We start from the raw sequence: 17,218 nt of genomic DNA, 5'->3' as shown, positions 1-17,218 counted from the left end.
AGCAATGCATATTACTAATCAAAAATGAAGTTTTGATATATTTACAAAATATCTTCATGGAACATGATCTTTACTTAATATCCTAATGATTTTTGGCATAAAATAAAAATGGATAATTTTGACCCATGCAATGTATTTTTGGCTATTGCTACAAATATACCCCAGCGACTTAAGACTGGCTTTGTGCTCCAGGGTCACAAATAACGATTTAATAACTTTAGCAAAACATTCTTACAACATATTTTTGTTATCTGCAGGAGTTATTTGGTCTTTAATAATGTTCTTAAAATGTTACCACAAAAATATTATGTTTTATTCTGAAACGGTTTAGTTGCATGTTTTTCTAACGTTTGTTAAATGTTACACTGTTAAGACAACATTCAAAAGCAATGTTCCGTAATGTTTGGAAATCTATAAAATCGAATGAGTGTTCGCATAACCAAAAAAAAAAAAAAAAATGTTTTGAATGTTCAGAGGACATTCAGAAGTAACACTTGGTAGAATCAACGTAATGGAAACATTAGCAAAACATTCTTAGAACAGAAAAGTTCTTTCAAAGTTATGAACAAATGTTCTTCCAGTAATGTTAATAGAACGGTCAGTCAAAGTTATCTGGTCTTTAATAATGTTTTCCAAATGTTATCTGTACAATTCTGAATCTGTATGAAACATTAATTCCCTTAATGTTTGCAAAATGATCAAATGGAATGTTCTTTACTTAATGGGAATGTTAGCAAAACATTCTTAGAACATGTTTGCGTTAGCTGGGAGAATCAATCTACATAGCAGATCATGTGATCTTGGAAGAATTCTTATTAAGATCATATTTAGATTGTAGACAAACCTGAGTACAATTTGAGACATGGTTGAGACTTCTACTGAAATTCTAGAGAAGACATGTGAGATCACTGGAGACTCTTACGCTTTAGATGAAACAACTCTATCTGTCTTAAAGAGCAAATGAGACAAATCTTAATTCAGGAAAATCACAATCATTTCTCCTAACTAAAGAAAGGAACAGCAAAATGTGTCAACATGGAGAATATCATTGCAGTCAGCACACTCTGGGAAATAAAGGTACAAAAGCTGTCACTGGGGCGGTACCTTTTCAAAAGGTACATGTTTGTACCTAAAGGGTTCGTTTTGGTACCTTAAAGGTACATATTAGTACTTAAAGTGTACATATTTGAACCTAATAGGTACGAAAGTGTACCTTTTGAAAAGGTACCGCCCCAGTGACAGCTTTTGTACCTTTATTTCTGAGAGTGCATGTGTGTGTATGTGAAGACGTGTCAACAACGAGCAAAGTCTAGAGTCCTTGAAAAGAGCATTGCAATAATATATTAGAGGATACCGTCAGTTATTCTTAAATTGACACTGATCATTTTTTAATACTAAAGTCATTTCACAGCAGTGAGTACACAAAGGAGTAAAGTCATGGTGGAGTGGTGTCATGGTTGACCGGCTGTCCACCACGATGACGTTTCCATGCATGATAAACAAACATCAGCATTTATAGCCCAAAGGAATCTCTGGGGATTTGGAAACGTGTGCAAAAATCAGGCTATCAACAAACACACATTCATTGAAAAGAATAATGATCCGAAGTTTTCCAAGAACAACTTGACAGGTTTACTATCAGATTCGACACCAGCATTGTGCACTGTTCAGAAATCATTTGAGAATGCATTTTTAATTCCTGAATTTAAACTTAATTTGAATTGAGGTAGCATACAGACTTCAGAACTACAACTCAAATTTGAATGCAAGGATCTGTATATAATTTCATCATTTCTTTATTGATTTTATGAACCAAAATTTTATTTTAGATCAAAAATCAGCATATGATCAGTGGATTAAAATATGATGTGAATCAGTTATTTCAAAGCAGTGTAGTTGTCAAATAAATGAGCAAAGTTTGTCACAATTAATGATGCAATTATGTTTTTGTTTTTTGGACAAAGAAAATTCCTGTTGTATGACTGTGTGCAATTCACTACAATTCCTCTTCCTGTAGTGAGACACGTACTGTATGACATTCAAAGCAAATCAGTTCAATTGACAGTCACTAAAACACGCATGAAGTGTCCGATCAAGACCACACATGCACAAAAACACGTATCTGTCAGATCTAACCCTTAGAAATCATTTATGGTAATGACCACCTTGGTTTCCAAGCAAACGTGCAACAACAAGCCACAGAAAGAGCCCCCGCCACCTTTTGCCGAGGAACATGATATGTAATTTAATTTGCTTTCACTTAGGTGACCAAGCAAAAACAATCAGCCTCTGATGGGACCATCTCCGCTTCACCTGCTCTATTGTGCAATGTGTTCATTTTTAGGCATCATTGGCTCAGTAGCTTGAGGAAATACAGCGACCAATCAATTACACATTCCAGTTCACCTTAGCCAATCAGATCACAGGCCTGAATAAAACTTACTCTGAATCGAACTTGTGAACTGAGCGAGCTTTAAAAGCTATAAACAAAACCGTAAAGCCCCCATGACCATTAAGCTCACCTTTATTGACTTCAGTAAATGAAGTAATGCCTCGTCAAACAGATGTGCAAAAGGAGATAATGTCTGCGGGACCTTTGCCCTGCAAGGGTGAATTGGCTTTATAATGCGAATCAAACATAAACACGAGCAAAAAGTCTGAGTGTCAGCTAAAAGCTTTTATTTCCCATCCGTAATGATGATGATGGTTTTCTGTGAATGATAAGTGTGTTTGTCTCGTATTGTGATCAAGAGGGACATTTGTGTTGCTTGTTTGCCAGACTGATGGCAGGAGAACGCTTTGGTTTGGGATTGATCAAGCACTCGGGTCAAGCTGTCATTGCTGTTTGAAAATGTGGTCATGTCCGCCTGGAAAGGATCCTGAATGTCAAATGTTTTGCAAATGTTACTTTACAAAACATAACAGCTATTGGGAATATATAAATGGCACACATATAACTGATTATCATATCAAATATTGCCATTCAACTGCAGTCAAACATAAGTTGCCAAACCAGATCTGTTAATAAGCATTACATCATTGATTTTTGAGTAGTCCTACCAAGACTTTAGCTCTCAAAAAAACATTTGGGATCTGTCCAAGTTGTTCAGAGGTATTCACTTATGTTTGCATGTGATATACTTTTTCAATAAATTAATGATTTTTAGCTCCATCTATTGAATTGTCACCACAGACAAAAAAAAATAAAAATCTTGTTTAATTACATTTTGGCAGGTTAAATTAAAACATTTTGTCCCATCACTCAAGTAGCCTATCGGTGATATTATGTTTGCTAAGGAATTAGTACTGAAAGTTATCTAAACCATATAATAATCAAACAAACCCATTGCTTGTAAAGTTGTTTTCTTGTAATGCATAAGCTACTCCAAAAGCTAATGTTTGTTTACAACTTCGAAAAATCATTTTAAAGTGAACAGCCTCTATTTATAGCTAAGCTAGACACGTTGACGAACTTAAGTGAGTCTCATAGATGGTTTTATAGATGGACCACAGCAAATTTTCACGTATTTGCGTTCCGTTCATATTTGCACAGAGACGCAAATAAGAGCGGACTTGACGCTTCAGAAGTAAAACATCGCAAGCATGCGCTGCTTATAACGGACGCGTTGTAGTTTTGACGCGTCGCATCGTTGTCAGTGCAGTGGTGACCTTGGGTTGATAGCATATAGAAATGAGCTCTTACCCCTCAGCAGAGAGAATCTACGGTCCCGTTCTTCAGTTCGCAGATAATTCCTCCCGTTTCCAGAAATTCCTGAGGCAAACTCTTCTTCAAGGCTCCATCTCAATCTGTTTTCTCACAGACGTGAACTTTGCTCCAAACACGGCGGGATTTGGGCAGCCAAGCGACCTTGCTGATACAGACAAAAATGTAAAAACAAAAAATAAAGGTGAGGACAAAAGTCTAGAACGATGCAACAGGTGCGCTCGAGCGAGAGTAACAGGTGATTCGCGCTCGTAACTCTACCTGCTGCGCGAGAGGGGGCGGAGCCTGCATATGAACGCATGCACATTTAATGCAGTCTTTCTGGAACATACACAAATCATTTTAGTCATGGAATATTTAAAGGGCTTCGCCTTGTAGCTTTACAAAAAGGACATTAATAACTTGTAATAACTTTTCCGCTATTGTACACATTGTGAAAGAAATGCTGAAATAAAATTCACTTCTCTTCCATAAAATGATGCTTTTTGGAAAACGGAGGAAATTTGTTATTATTTGTTTGTTTGTTGCGTTGAGATCGAATGACTATCCATTATTTAGCCTACTGATATCAAATACAAAAAAATGTAAACACATAAACAAAACAGCAAAGAATACTAGCATAACCTTAAAAAGATATTTTAATATTTAAATAATATTGATCATATTTTAAACTGATTTAAAATAACATTGAATAATTGCAATACTTTCTAATGGTGCTGCATATGCATCCACTGTATTTATATCCATTTTCAATATCGCACAATGCATTTAAGCAATTCCTCATATATTTATTTAAATTTTGCATTGAAATGGAATCACTATCCATAATTTACTAAAAATGTAAAATAACATTAAACAAATAAATAAAACTGCAAAGACCAATGTAGTGTTAAGTAAACATGTAAATAATCTTTAATATTGAATTTATTTAATATCCATAATACTTAATATTGCATTAAAAATATACAGAATAATTGAAATATTTTCTAAAGGTGCCGAATCTATATTCATAGATTCATATTCATAGATTCATGACACTATATTCATATCGATGTCACACAATGCATTTATGAATTTCCTAAACATAAGTATATATGACTGCAAATAATTTAAATTTAAGTTTCACTAACAAATATAAATCATAAAATAATTTTTGTTTTTGTCCAGAGCTAAAACATGTATCCTTTACCTGGTGCATTATGCAGAAAAGAAATTCTATACCAGTATATATGTCAGATTTTACAATGATACCTGGAACAAGAAAATCTTTGGTTTATTGAAAGTCATAAACCAAATAATTATCAACCATTTTATTGTCATCCTTTAAGCACCATGCTGGCAAAGCAGAAAATTGGTTTAAGGGACATTCCTGGCTTAAATCGATATAACCACATTTATATTAGAATGTGTATGCCATATTGTGACGTTTGATTAGGAATGTAAGCAAATTCCTGTTTCTGGTCTAGTTTTGTAACCCTGTATGATCAAGGAGAGGCATCTTCAAAGAACGGAGTGAAAGAAGAGCGACAGGGTGGAACATTGGACAGGTTTGGATGTCACTGGATATGGAGCAGCTCAGGCCTGCAAACACACTTTTATCTTCCTGATCTGTCTAAAATCAGGATAGATGTTTTTTTGTTTTTTTCCTCCCTTATTATTTAAGAATAAAAATGTAACCATTTACTCACCCTCACATCATTCCAAACTCGAATAACTTTCTTTATTTTGTGGAATGAAAGTGGATGGGGACCAGGGACTATCAAGCGCCAAAAACGACAACAAATAGCACCATAAAGGAGTCATGAACATAGTCCTGTTCTATATTACAAACCATCTAAGCTTAAAAACAGACCAACGTTGTTATTAAATCTTGCCTACTTGACAGCTGCGGTCACTGTTTAGACATTCTGCAAACTCCTTTTAGTTCTGCATGGAAATAGACAGACATGACAGTAAATTATAACAAAATCTTTGGTGAAATAAAAAAACTTTCCCTTTAAAGGAATAGTTCACCCAAAGAGGAAAATGTACTCGCCCGATATGCAGATGAGTTTGTTTGTTCATCAGAACAGATCTAAAGAATGGGATCCTTCTGGATGGGATCAAGCACTGTTTACAAGCAAAAACAGTTCAAAACAAATATGTTGGTGGTTGCTTGGGGATTATTGTGATGGTTTTTATCAGCAGTTTGGACTCTCATTCTGACGGCACCCATTCACTGCAGAGGATCCATTGGTGAGCAAATGATGTACACTACATGCTACATTTCTCCAAACCTGTTTTAATGAAGAAACAAACTCATCTACATCTTGCATAGCCTGCGGGCAAATTTTCATTTTTGATTGAACTATTCCTTTAAGATGAAAATATATATATCACATCAAACAGAAAATCTTCACACACACACACACACACGTCTTGTTTGCTATCCCTGTGGGGACTCTCCATAGGCGTAATGCTTTTTCTGCTGTACAGATGGTATATTCTATTGCCTACACCAACCCTACACCTAAACCTACCCCTTATAGGAAACTTTCTGCATTTTTAGATTTTCAAAAAACGTCATTCTGTGTGATGTATTAGCTTGTTTACCCGTGGGGACCTCAATTTAGGTCCCCACCGTGACATGAGTCCCCATGAGTCTGTGTGTATTCAGGTTTAAGTCCCCACCTGAATAGAAAAACAGGTACACACACACACACACACACGCACACACACTATAAAGTTTAAGTCCACTGGTGTGCAGACAGGTTGGTGCACTGCAGTACATGCACACAAACCAGTGGAATGTTTGACTTTGGGAACCTTGACTTTTGGTTTATAATTAACATCAGAGGACAGAACTATGACACATGAAACGCTCACTTTCTCAGGATTACATTGGCTGCTGAAAGAAGCAAGTTCTGTTAAACATTATTCATAAAACTGCACAAAAGAATGACTTGGTGATAAATTCAGAGGCAAATTACTTTGTTTGAGGTTTGGTGAAACTGGACATTAGGAGAGCAAAGAGCAATTTGCATGTGGATTTGAATGTACAGTTTCCAAACAGAGTTGACTGTAGGGCACAGCAGTGATTTCACACAGTGAAAAACATCATTTCATATTCTAGAGAAGAGATACACACCAATAAACCTCGCACAGTAAAACCACAGACTGCACACGATTAGGCTAAATCAAATCAGAACATATTATATGTTAAATAGACGCCCTCTACTGGAGAAACTAACAACGTGCTTAATACGTCTACAAAAAGTTCTTTATAAAGTCATTAATCTTATGTCTATAATGGCCTATACACAATTTTCGTTTCATACCAGACAAAAAAAATAGTAACAGCAACTCCTATTAATAATAAGGTTTCAAACATGCAACAAAAATTTATATATTTAATGTTTTTGCTTAAAATGATTTCACATACTGTTGTAAATTTAAAAAAAAATCTGTTAAAACATTGAGATAATGCATTTTTGTTTATTTATGATACATTTGCTTTATTCTAACAGATTTTGGTCTTGTAATATTTTATTTTATTTTTATCATGTTTTATATATAAAATAAACGGGAATCATTATGAAAGTTCTGAGACGCTCAAAGCCTTATGGCGTCATATAGAGCGCGTTCGAATAGAACTCTCGGAGTATATAAAGCGCGTGACATTCTTACATTCTTTGTGGGTTTGTTGTAGTGGTCAGTGAGTTTTCACAGCGATGGGACAGCGAGGTACTAAAGTGAGTCCGATAACGGTTGGCGAGGTGTACGATCAACATCTTAGTACACCCCCAAAACCCAGCACCAACACGGCGGTTCAACACCCTCATCCCCGCGATGAGACCCCTGCTGGTGCTGGAGGAGGAGAGGAAGGAGGAGGAGGAGGAGGAGGAGGAGAGGAGGAGGAGGAGGAGGAGGAGGAGAGGAAGGAGGAGGAGAGGGAGGAGGAGGAGAGAAAGGAGGAGGAAGAGGAGAGGGAGGAGAAGGAGAGGAGGGAGGCAGAGAGAGTGAAGGAGAAAAGAAAGAGCAAGAAGTGGTGGCGGAGGCTGTGCTCTTTCTTCAGAGCTGCCAAAAAACAGTCTCCAGAGAGCAGCTCAGGTCAGGGAGAGGAGGAGCAGCAGCAGGATGAGGGAGAGAAGAGGAAGGTGGCATGGGCAGGAAGAAGTAGTGATGGTACATGATACAACCATCTTATGAGAATATGATTTTTCAGTAGAGCTGTACTTTGACCATGTAAATCTGTCAGGACTGTCACACACAATATCAAAAATACACATTAGTACATACAGGCATGGTCAGATCTTTATTCCAGGACATGTTAAAACATTGTTGTTATATGTCTTTATGTACTATACATGTTAAAACTATACATATTCAAGGTAGTCTCTATAAAGTAAAATAGTCATTAAAATGAATAATCTATGGAAATTAGTTTAAATTGTTTTTAGGTTAAATACAGCATCTCATATCACATGGCACTGAGTTCATTTTGTTACTTTATCTTTTAATAGACTACATCTTCAGCCGTTACACTGTGGGCGATCAGCTGGGGAAAGGTGGATTTGGTGTGGTGTATGAAGGGACACGTCTGGAGGATAATCTTAAAGTAAGTAAAATATATAACACATTACCAAGCTAGCAAATGTTTTATCCTCTAAACCCCTCTTCTTAGTCTATTTTAATTAATCTTTTTTGTTGTTGTTGTTCATCAGGTGGCTTTGAAATACGTCACAAAGACCCGACACACAAAATGTATATTCATTGTAAGTATATTGCACTGTAAAAACAATATAAAATGTCTCATATTAATATTAATCACAAATTAAATTAATAAACTGGTCCAAGACTCAGCTAAATCCCTATTTGAGTAACCACCTCCACGTAACATCATAAAAACTCAATTCTTCTAGCCCGATCATCCAAACCCCCTTCCAAAGGAGATCGCCCTCACCATCCTGGCGAACAAAGGTCCCAGCGTGCCTGAGATCATCAGGCTGCTGGACTGGACGGACCACCCTGACCACTTCGTCATGGTCCTCGAATGTCCCTCTCCCTGTGAGAATCTGATAGAGTTCTTGAGGCGTCACGGTGGAAGCCTCGATGAAGAAACAACACAGAAGATCATGTGGCAGGCAGCTCATGCCACAAACACGTGCCACCTCCGCGGAGTGCTCCACCGTGACGTCAAACTGGAGAACCTTCTAATAAACAGGGAGACATCCGAAGTCAAACTGATTGACTTCGGATGCGGGGACATTCTGAGGAGGTCACCGTACAAGTCATACCGTGGTATGTATGATATAATTCATTTCTTCTAATAGTTACAGAACAATCATGCTGCGTTAATGCAAAATTACACATCACATAAACTCTGCTCTCCTCCAGGCACAACAGCGTACTCCCCTCCAGAGTACCACAGCAGGGGGAAGTACTACGGCGGGCCGGCGACAGTCTGGTCACTAGGGATTGTGATGTTCACATTGTTGTGTGGACGCTTCCCTAGTGACTATGACCTGTTCCTGCTGCAGTACAGGCAGTGGTCCAAACCCGGCCTGTCAAAAGGTGAGATCTTCATCACAAGAAACTTAATAATTAAGAATCATACAAAACACCTTACAGCTTAGAATAAATAACATGATCAAATACAGCAAATTTAAAGTAATTTAAGGTGTAAAGTTAAAGGTTATCAAATGCCCTTCATGTCTTCCTGCACAGAATGCTGTGACCTCCTCAGGGCTCTCCTGAACGAGAAGCAAAGCCGGCGACTTGGTCTGGGGCGAATCATGTCCCACAACTGGTTTCAGGTAGTGAACCTGAGATCAGCTAAAAAGCATTAATTACTCATGGGAAGGAACCAAAAGGTCAAACCTGTTCTTTTTCTGTTTTGTTTCAGGTCGTCTTATAGGACCACTCCAGTTGGCGTCTCTCATGCAGCTTTGCGTCTTGCGGGCTGCAGCGGGAGACGCTTCCATCCCTCCTCTCGCCTTTGCGTCTTGCGGGGCGAGCAAGCCTTGTGTAGCGTCTTGCGCCTTGGCTTGAGGAAGCAGTATTTGCGTCTGGCGGTATTGCTTCCGGAGGGATGTGTACATATTGTATATATGTACATACTTCTTTTGGTTGCCCCTTTTTGTTTGTCCCATCATGGCCACTCCATTCCTGAGGTTCCTGCCTCCGCTGTCCAAATACCAGAGCTCTCTCCCAAGCAAGCCAAAGATACTAAAGAGGTTCCCGCTATAGCTGCTCCACATCTAGGCACCCCAGTGGTGTCATTGTCTCCTCAGAGGTTCCTGTAAAGGCCAGAGCCAAAGACAGCCCCAAAGACTGTCTCAGTCCACAGCCACCCTGGGCTCCAGTCTCCCAGTCATCCCTATACAGGCCCAGAGGTGTCCATCAAGGTTCAGCCACAGCCAGAAACCAAAGCATCTCAGTTCAAAAGCTCCCATCTCAGCCACTCTCGTCTCCAAGCTTCCTTCATCTGTCATTGCCTCTTGGTCCTGTTACTCCTATTACAGCTGCCAAAGATGGTCCTGTATTAGGAGCCATGGTCTCCAAGCTCCTTGCAATGTTAGCTCGGTCCCAGAGCTCCCTGCCTCAGAGATTCCTGCTACAGAATGCAAAAGTAATGCATTCTTAAGTTGAACAAATTATTAAAAATGAGTTTCAGATTGTTCAGTTAATAAAAAAAAATTTTTATTAGAGACATTAAAAGTGCACTTCGAAGTGTCTGCTTCCAAAAAAAAAGGAAAATTTATGTTTTTGACTAAATTTTTAAATGACGTACACGCCATACAGATCCCAGTCTTATACAGGTCAGTGTTCTAGAAAAATTTGTATAATTCTGCACTAGGGAATTGTTTTTACAAACAACAGCTGTCACGTATTTATGAAAATACTATTATACATTATATGACAAGTTATGAATTGTAATCAAACTTTGATTTACAGATAAGGAAACAGTAGTTGATTGCATAGCAATAAAAATCTCCAACAGTCTGTCAGCTGTAGCAATACCAACGGTGTCTCAGATGTTTCTCCTAAAACAAGTAAAAATAAAACTGAATTGACTTTTGCGTACACACTATGGTGTTTTGGCAAATTGAAGCATAGTTTGAGACACAGTCTCACAGATTTCTTCATAAACTCTACAGGGTACAGATGTGAGATTACGCTATCTGACATTTAAGAGCCTAATGTTACTAATTGTCCATATCTTTTGTTTCCCGTGTTTTTCCCATGAATGAAAATCAGCTCATTTTCTGAAGGCCAGTCTAAAGCTTGAATTATTAAAGTGTGGTTCATTCAGGAGGCTGATCACTGTATCTGGTAGACGGATTTACTGCATCTCTTGCTTTGTCCCCACGCTCATTGTACGATTCTTTTGTTCTGACAGTGACGTTACAGTCTGGGTTACGGCAACTGCATTGTGCTGATAACCAAGCCATGAACATAGTCTTTGCCTATGTTGCTAAGATAAACACATGACACTCTACAATTACAAATTAAAGACATTTCACATGAAATATTGTGTAAAACAGACACTTTTGAATTAGACAAGTATTTTTATCAATGCTTTTTAATGTAAGTATAGAATGCATTTAATAGTCAAAATTTAGGACTGTTACAATATCTCAGAATTTGGTGAGAACGTGGTATCTTACAAGGTGGAATAATTATGCTGTCCATGTCTGTGCTGCAAAATTAATGTGCATTTCAATGAAAATCAGTTTCCAGGATGCTCGACTTTTGTTGGCCCGCCAGTCAGTGTCATGTGAGCAGCATGTACACAATGCGGCATCTCCAAGCTAGTGTGCTTTAATCAAGCTCAGCTAATTCAAACCCTTCACAGACGGTGAAAGAATCAAGCTATTTCAGTTTCAGTGGAGGGTTTCTGGTGGAAAAATTGGGAAAAAAATATATATATACAGTATTTCAATAGTTTCTCCTGCACAGCAGTGAGGTTGAATGAAGACCTCAGCTAAAGTTTTATGCTTGTGTACTGAGGAACATGCCACAGAAATCTCACATGCCTCCTCTAGTTTAGATCTCAACAAAGTCTCAAACTGTGCTTGCATTTCCAGAGACACCAAAGTCTTCAACCAAAAGTCAGAGATGAACTCAAACGTTTCTCATCTGAGCTGCTATCCACTGCTATCTCAACTACTGACTTTCTTCCTAAGGAAGAATTTCATCTGAGATGAAATGAATACTTGAAGGAAGCATAAGGAGAACTCCACTGCATCTCCTGTTCTATAAACAAGCAATTTATAAGCAATAAAAGTATTTTCTAGAAAGACACAGGAGAGGTTTAATTTACACAAACAGTACCAGAATTACCACTTAGATAAACTGTCAAGGTAGACAGTAGCAAGTGAGTTTATGCGAAGATCCCTGTTCCAAATTCTAGTGAGTTGCCAATATAGCTCTTATTTTAAACCATCACATGTGTGCTTCTGATACAAAGGCCAATCTATAAGATAAGATATCTTGTTTTGGCCAAATTCAAAGACAGAATCACTTGCATCCTTTACAGAGAAGGCAATCCCATAATGCATTGTGACAAGCTCAGAGAAATAGAAGTACTTGAACTGAAATTGAAAAATGCATAAAATAGAAATGCAGAAATGATCCTGAGAAATAGAATGCACCTGTTGAATTTCAAACGTCATAGCAAAGGGTTTGAATACTTAATGCAATGTGATTATCTCAGTTTTGTTATTTTGTATAAAATTGCAAAGTTATGACAAATCTGTTGTTTGCTTTGCCATTATGGGATATGGAGTGTAGACTAATGTGATAATTATAAATCATTTATATAAATACATAAATGTATTTTAAATGGAAATAATTTAACATAGCTATAATACTGCATCTTGAAAAAATGTCTTCTGATTTGCATAATAATATCTAATTTGATGATGCTGAGTTCAGAAATATGAATAAAAAACTTTTTATCACATAATAATAATTAATAATTTATATGTACTGTATCTACTTTAATGCTCTTATCAAAATAACAAAAGCAGTCAAATGTCAAACGTTTAAAAAATGCACATTATATTTAGTGAGAGCAAAACTTTATTTTTGGAATCAGTACCTCAGTATTAGTAAGAAAACAAGAATTGGATTTCAACCAGTAAATATGTTACCCATGTGTATTAAATATATTTTTATGCTTATTATCTGTGAAAGCAATTGGGTTATTTCGTGTCAACTCAACCAGAGGTCCCCGACTCAAATTTTTTGAAGGGATACAGGGCATTGAAAATGAAGATTCCAAAAAACAAAAAAAAAGTTTATTAAGGACTAAAATCTAAAATCATATTGCAATATCTTTAATACTTCTTGAGTTACAGACACACAAACATTGGAGAATATTTATTGCACTCAGACATGTATGTTCAATGTAGTTGTTGTTTTGTCTAGCATTTCTAGTTTAAACATTATTCGTTCTTCAGACTTTCCTCTTTAAAAGAAAATAAGTTTAATTTGGTTTTTGACCACTGAACATGTGTACAATTTAACGATTTACTTCTAGAGCCATATTGAAATTCCAATATCTCAGGAACCGAACCATATAGGGCCTTAAAAATGAAGATGCCAAAACTGAAGTTTATTAAGACCCAATATCTAAAAGGGCATTAAGATATCTTTAATACTTTTTGAGTTACAGGCCTGCAAACATCGGAGTAAAAACTTGAAAAGTGCTCTTTCCCCATTTTTGAATGGTCACCATTAGCACATAATGCAGCAAAGACTGCAAACATCAACATATTTTACAAACAGACCTACTAATCTAAATACCATTAAATAACATTGTGATGCTGCCATCTTTCTGAAGTAATTTTTAACCCCCTGTAATTTGGCTCTGAATCTCAGGTAAAAAAAAAAATTGCCATTTTGACCCCCCTCTACAAAATAGTGGATTACTCAGTAAATATTCATCCATGACATTTAATATTTTAATAATAAAAATAATAATTCATTACATTTATATAGCGCTTTTCTAGGCACTCAAAGCACTTTACATTGTGCAGGAAATCTCCTCATCCACCACCAGTGTGCAGCATCCACCTGGATGATGCGACGGCAGCCATAGTGCGCCAGAACGCTCACCACACACCAGCTTACTGGTGGAGAGGAGACAGAGTGATGAAGGGGATGATTAGGAGGCCATGGTGGTCAGAGGCCAATGGGCAAATTTGGCCAGGATGCCGAGGTTACACCCCTATTTTTTTTCAAAGGACATCCTGGGATTTTTAATGACCACAGAGAGTCAGGACCTCGGTTTAACATCTCATCCGAAGGACAGTGCTTGTTGACAGTATTGTGTCCCCGTCACTATACTGGGGTGTTAGGACCCACACAGACTACAGTGTGAGCACCCCCTGCTGGTCTCACTAGCACCTCCTCCAGCAGCAACCTAGTTTTCCCAGGTTTCCCATCCAGGTACTGACCAGGCTCAACCCTGCTTAGCTTCAGTGGGTGACCAGTCTTGGGCTGCAGGGTGATATGATTTTGGCTTTCATCACTATACAGCTTTCTTCAAAAAAAATATTAGCAAAATCTAAAATTTGAGCCGGGGGCCTCTGGTTGAGTTGACATGGAATGACCCAATTGCTATTCGAGTGTCCTGCGAGTTTTGTGGGGTTTGGATGATGCTCAAAATTGCTGCTTAATGATTTCACTTATAATTCGGCCTTACAAAGCAAGGCAGCTCGCTAGATTTAAGTGTCGAAACAAATAACATTTTTGGTTCCTCAAAGTGAACATTTCTTAAAAGAACCATCTTTTAAACCTCTTGTGGAATGGAAAGGTTCCATGGAGGTTAAAGGTTCTTCATGGAACCATCAATGCCTGTAAAGAGTGTACAAGCATACGAACTCTGACCTGGTGAAGCGTGCCAGCATCCCGAGCCCCACAATTCCAAAAACCACAAGTTAGTTATTCAAAATCCCTAACCACAAGCAATAGTACTAGTGATGACTGACTAACCAAACACATTACAAAAACACTTTTAAAGTACTTAAGAGGAAGTACTCACTCTTCTAGATGATCATGGAGAAGGTGGACAGGAAGTACAACACACTGTAAGCTGCTGAGAGATACAGCAGGATTTGGAGCAGCACAGATGTGAGCTGCTGTCAATTAAGGCTTAAAACAGATGTATTTTTTGGAGTATCTTTAAATCTTATGAGTATAAGAATATGAGGCTACTATAGTAAATTTAATTATTAATGAATTATAATGGATTTTAACTGAGTTAGCAAACAGGATGCAAAAACGCATTTTAAATTTAAATGTAGGAAAGAATTATATTATTTATAAATATTAAAATTTATTTCAATTAATATTAAGCTAACTGAGCTAACTGAGACTTGTTATAGCACTTGCATATCATTGCTTATTTGTTGATTTTGATTGCTACCTTTGTCCTCATTTGAAAGTCGCTTTGGATAAAAGTGTCTGCTAAATGACTAAATGTAAATTTTAATTGAAATTAAAAGAAAGTTATATAACCATAATATTTAACGTACAGTATATATAGCTGGTAAAAGTAAATTTGTCAAAACACGTTTTGAATATCGAATTGGCATAAACTTTTAAAGTTTTGAAAAGGCTTTATAGATAGATAGATAGATAGATAGATAGATAGATAGATAGATAGATAGATAGATAGATCTAAAATGTAACCTTTTGTTGACCAAGCTTAAAGAACACTTCTTTTCCCAAAATGCATTACCTGTGTTGAATTGCAAACTATTTCTGTCATACCACATGAAAAAAATACTATAGTAATTTATAGTAAATACCATAGTGTTTTTGAACCATGTAAAGTATACTGTATATGTACAACACTTTGTTAATGAACGTTACAGCATGCTGTAGTATGGTTCAAAAACACTATAGTATTTACTATAAATTACTATAGTATTTTTTCATGTGGGTTTCAGCTCACTGAAAAGGATCCCATTCTTAATTTCTCAATTTTGTCTAGCCCTGTTATCTGTAAGTTATATAATGCTTTGTCCTGATCGTTATTTCAGTCTTCCCTCTCTCTTTTTCGTCCATCCATCCGTTCATTGTTCGGGGACTGTGTTATTCGGTGAATATTCACAAAGGATACAACATTTGGTGTTTCTGCCTAAAAGAAAAAACAGAATTAAACTTGACATCCTAAACAAAACAACCTAAAAGAATCCAAATATGCCCACTGTGGACATGTTAAAACAAATATGTTGTACAATGGCCTGAAATGCATGAAATAAAAAATATATCTTGTACTTCTTTGAGGGAATTTCATATTAAAATACAGTATAACATTCCGCTTTTCCATACAGCACAGGAACCACGTAAATAACGGTGAAATATTTAAAAGCTTTAAATAATTAGTTGAGAAACGTAACGATTTTAGTATAATATGTTTAAAACTGCGTTTATTTTCGCCGATAAATTCAGTATCTATGGCAACGACGCGGGTTACCTGCCCGTCCAATCGCCATCTTGATCCGGTTCCTCTTCTCCGGTACTTCCGGTGGTCTCTAGCGCGCCCTAGTGAATGGGAGTGACTTACGCAGGACATGCTTACAGAATAGAACGCTATAGATAGATAGATAGATAGATAGATAGATAGATAGATAGATAGATAGATAGATAGATAGATAGATAGATAGATAGATAGATAGATAGATAGATAGATAGATAGATAGATAGATAGATAGATAGATAGATAGATACTTTCTCTCTCTCAATGAATGTCATGTAGATGCACATTCCAATTTTCCACAATTTTGTTTATTTGTATTTATAAAATTATTTCAAAAGACACTCACTAGAGGTTGGAGAATATTTTTAATCATTATAAATTGTTTAATACCTTATGTGTACAGTTGCAATTATGTGAGAAAGTACAATACTATTAACAGAAATTAAAATAAATTATTTTTTGCAATTTATAACTGGAAAAACAAAGTTTGTAAAGACAGATTTGAATATTGCCATGACAAAAACTAATTTAATTAATTTAAAAGGCTAATCAGTACAAATGATCCTGTGAAAGGGTTTAGATTTGCATTGCTTGATACATGCAACTAAAAAAAAAATAATTTTTCTTCTCATTGTTCATATGGAAACATTCCGTTTTAAAAATGTCTGCAACCAGTAATGACACACGCAAGTAAAAACAAGCACATTTATCTAAAACAAACACACATGCACACACTTCTTAATTTGCTGGAATGTATGATAAGACACATCAGTCAGCATGCAGCGAAAAGACACACCTGCTGAAAGAGAGAGAGGAAATTCGAGCCCTTTCTTAAGGTTTTTGTGTGAAATATAAATATCATCTGAAAAGGGTAATGGATTGGGGTTTTATTTTGCTAGTAAAAAAAAAGCTCAACGCAAGGCCTAAATCACTACAAACCACAGTGTCTGTCATCATTTGGTTATAGATTAGCTTTACTGAATGACATGGTCTCAATGACTTTAGTCAACAATAGCCGT

The 17,218-nt window shown here is 36.7% G+C and overlaps 1 protein-coding gene across 2 annotated transcripts in view; it reads right to left on the bottom strand.

Moving 5' to 3' along the window:
- The window catches only part of eps8l2 (EPS8 like 2), a 54,787-nt gene extending 38,930 nt beyond the window's left edge, over positions 1-15,857 (bottom strand). Inside the window, exons 1-3 of one of the 2 annotated variants that reach the window (XM_058767970.1) lie at positions 15,840-15,857; positions 14,757-14,850; positions 3,704-3,872 (exon numbers count right to left, since the gene is read on the bottom strand). The gene's annotated coding sequence lies outside the window, so the exon portion shown is untranslated. Of the gene's footprint in view, positions 1-3,703; positions 3,971-14,756; positions 14,851-15,839 lie in introns of those variants that run through there. The other variant, XM_058767969.1, reaches the window with a different exon arrangement.
- Positions 15,858-17,218: the final 1,361 nt, after the last annotated feature.

Source organism: Onychostoma macrolepis, chromosome 25 (genome assembly GCF_012432095.1).
Source record: "Onychostoma macrolepis isolate SWU-2019 chromosome 25, ASM1243209v1, whole genome shotgun sequence".
Lineage (NCBI taxonomy): Eukaryota > Metazoa > Chordata > Actinopteri > Cypriniformes > Cyprinidae > Onychostoma > Onychostoma macrolepis.
Note: the sequence above shows the minus strand (reverse complement) of the source record. Positions and strands in the feature narration are given on the sequence as shown.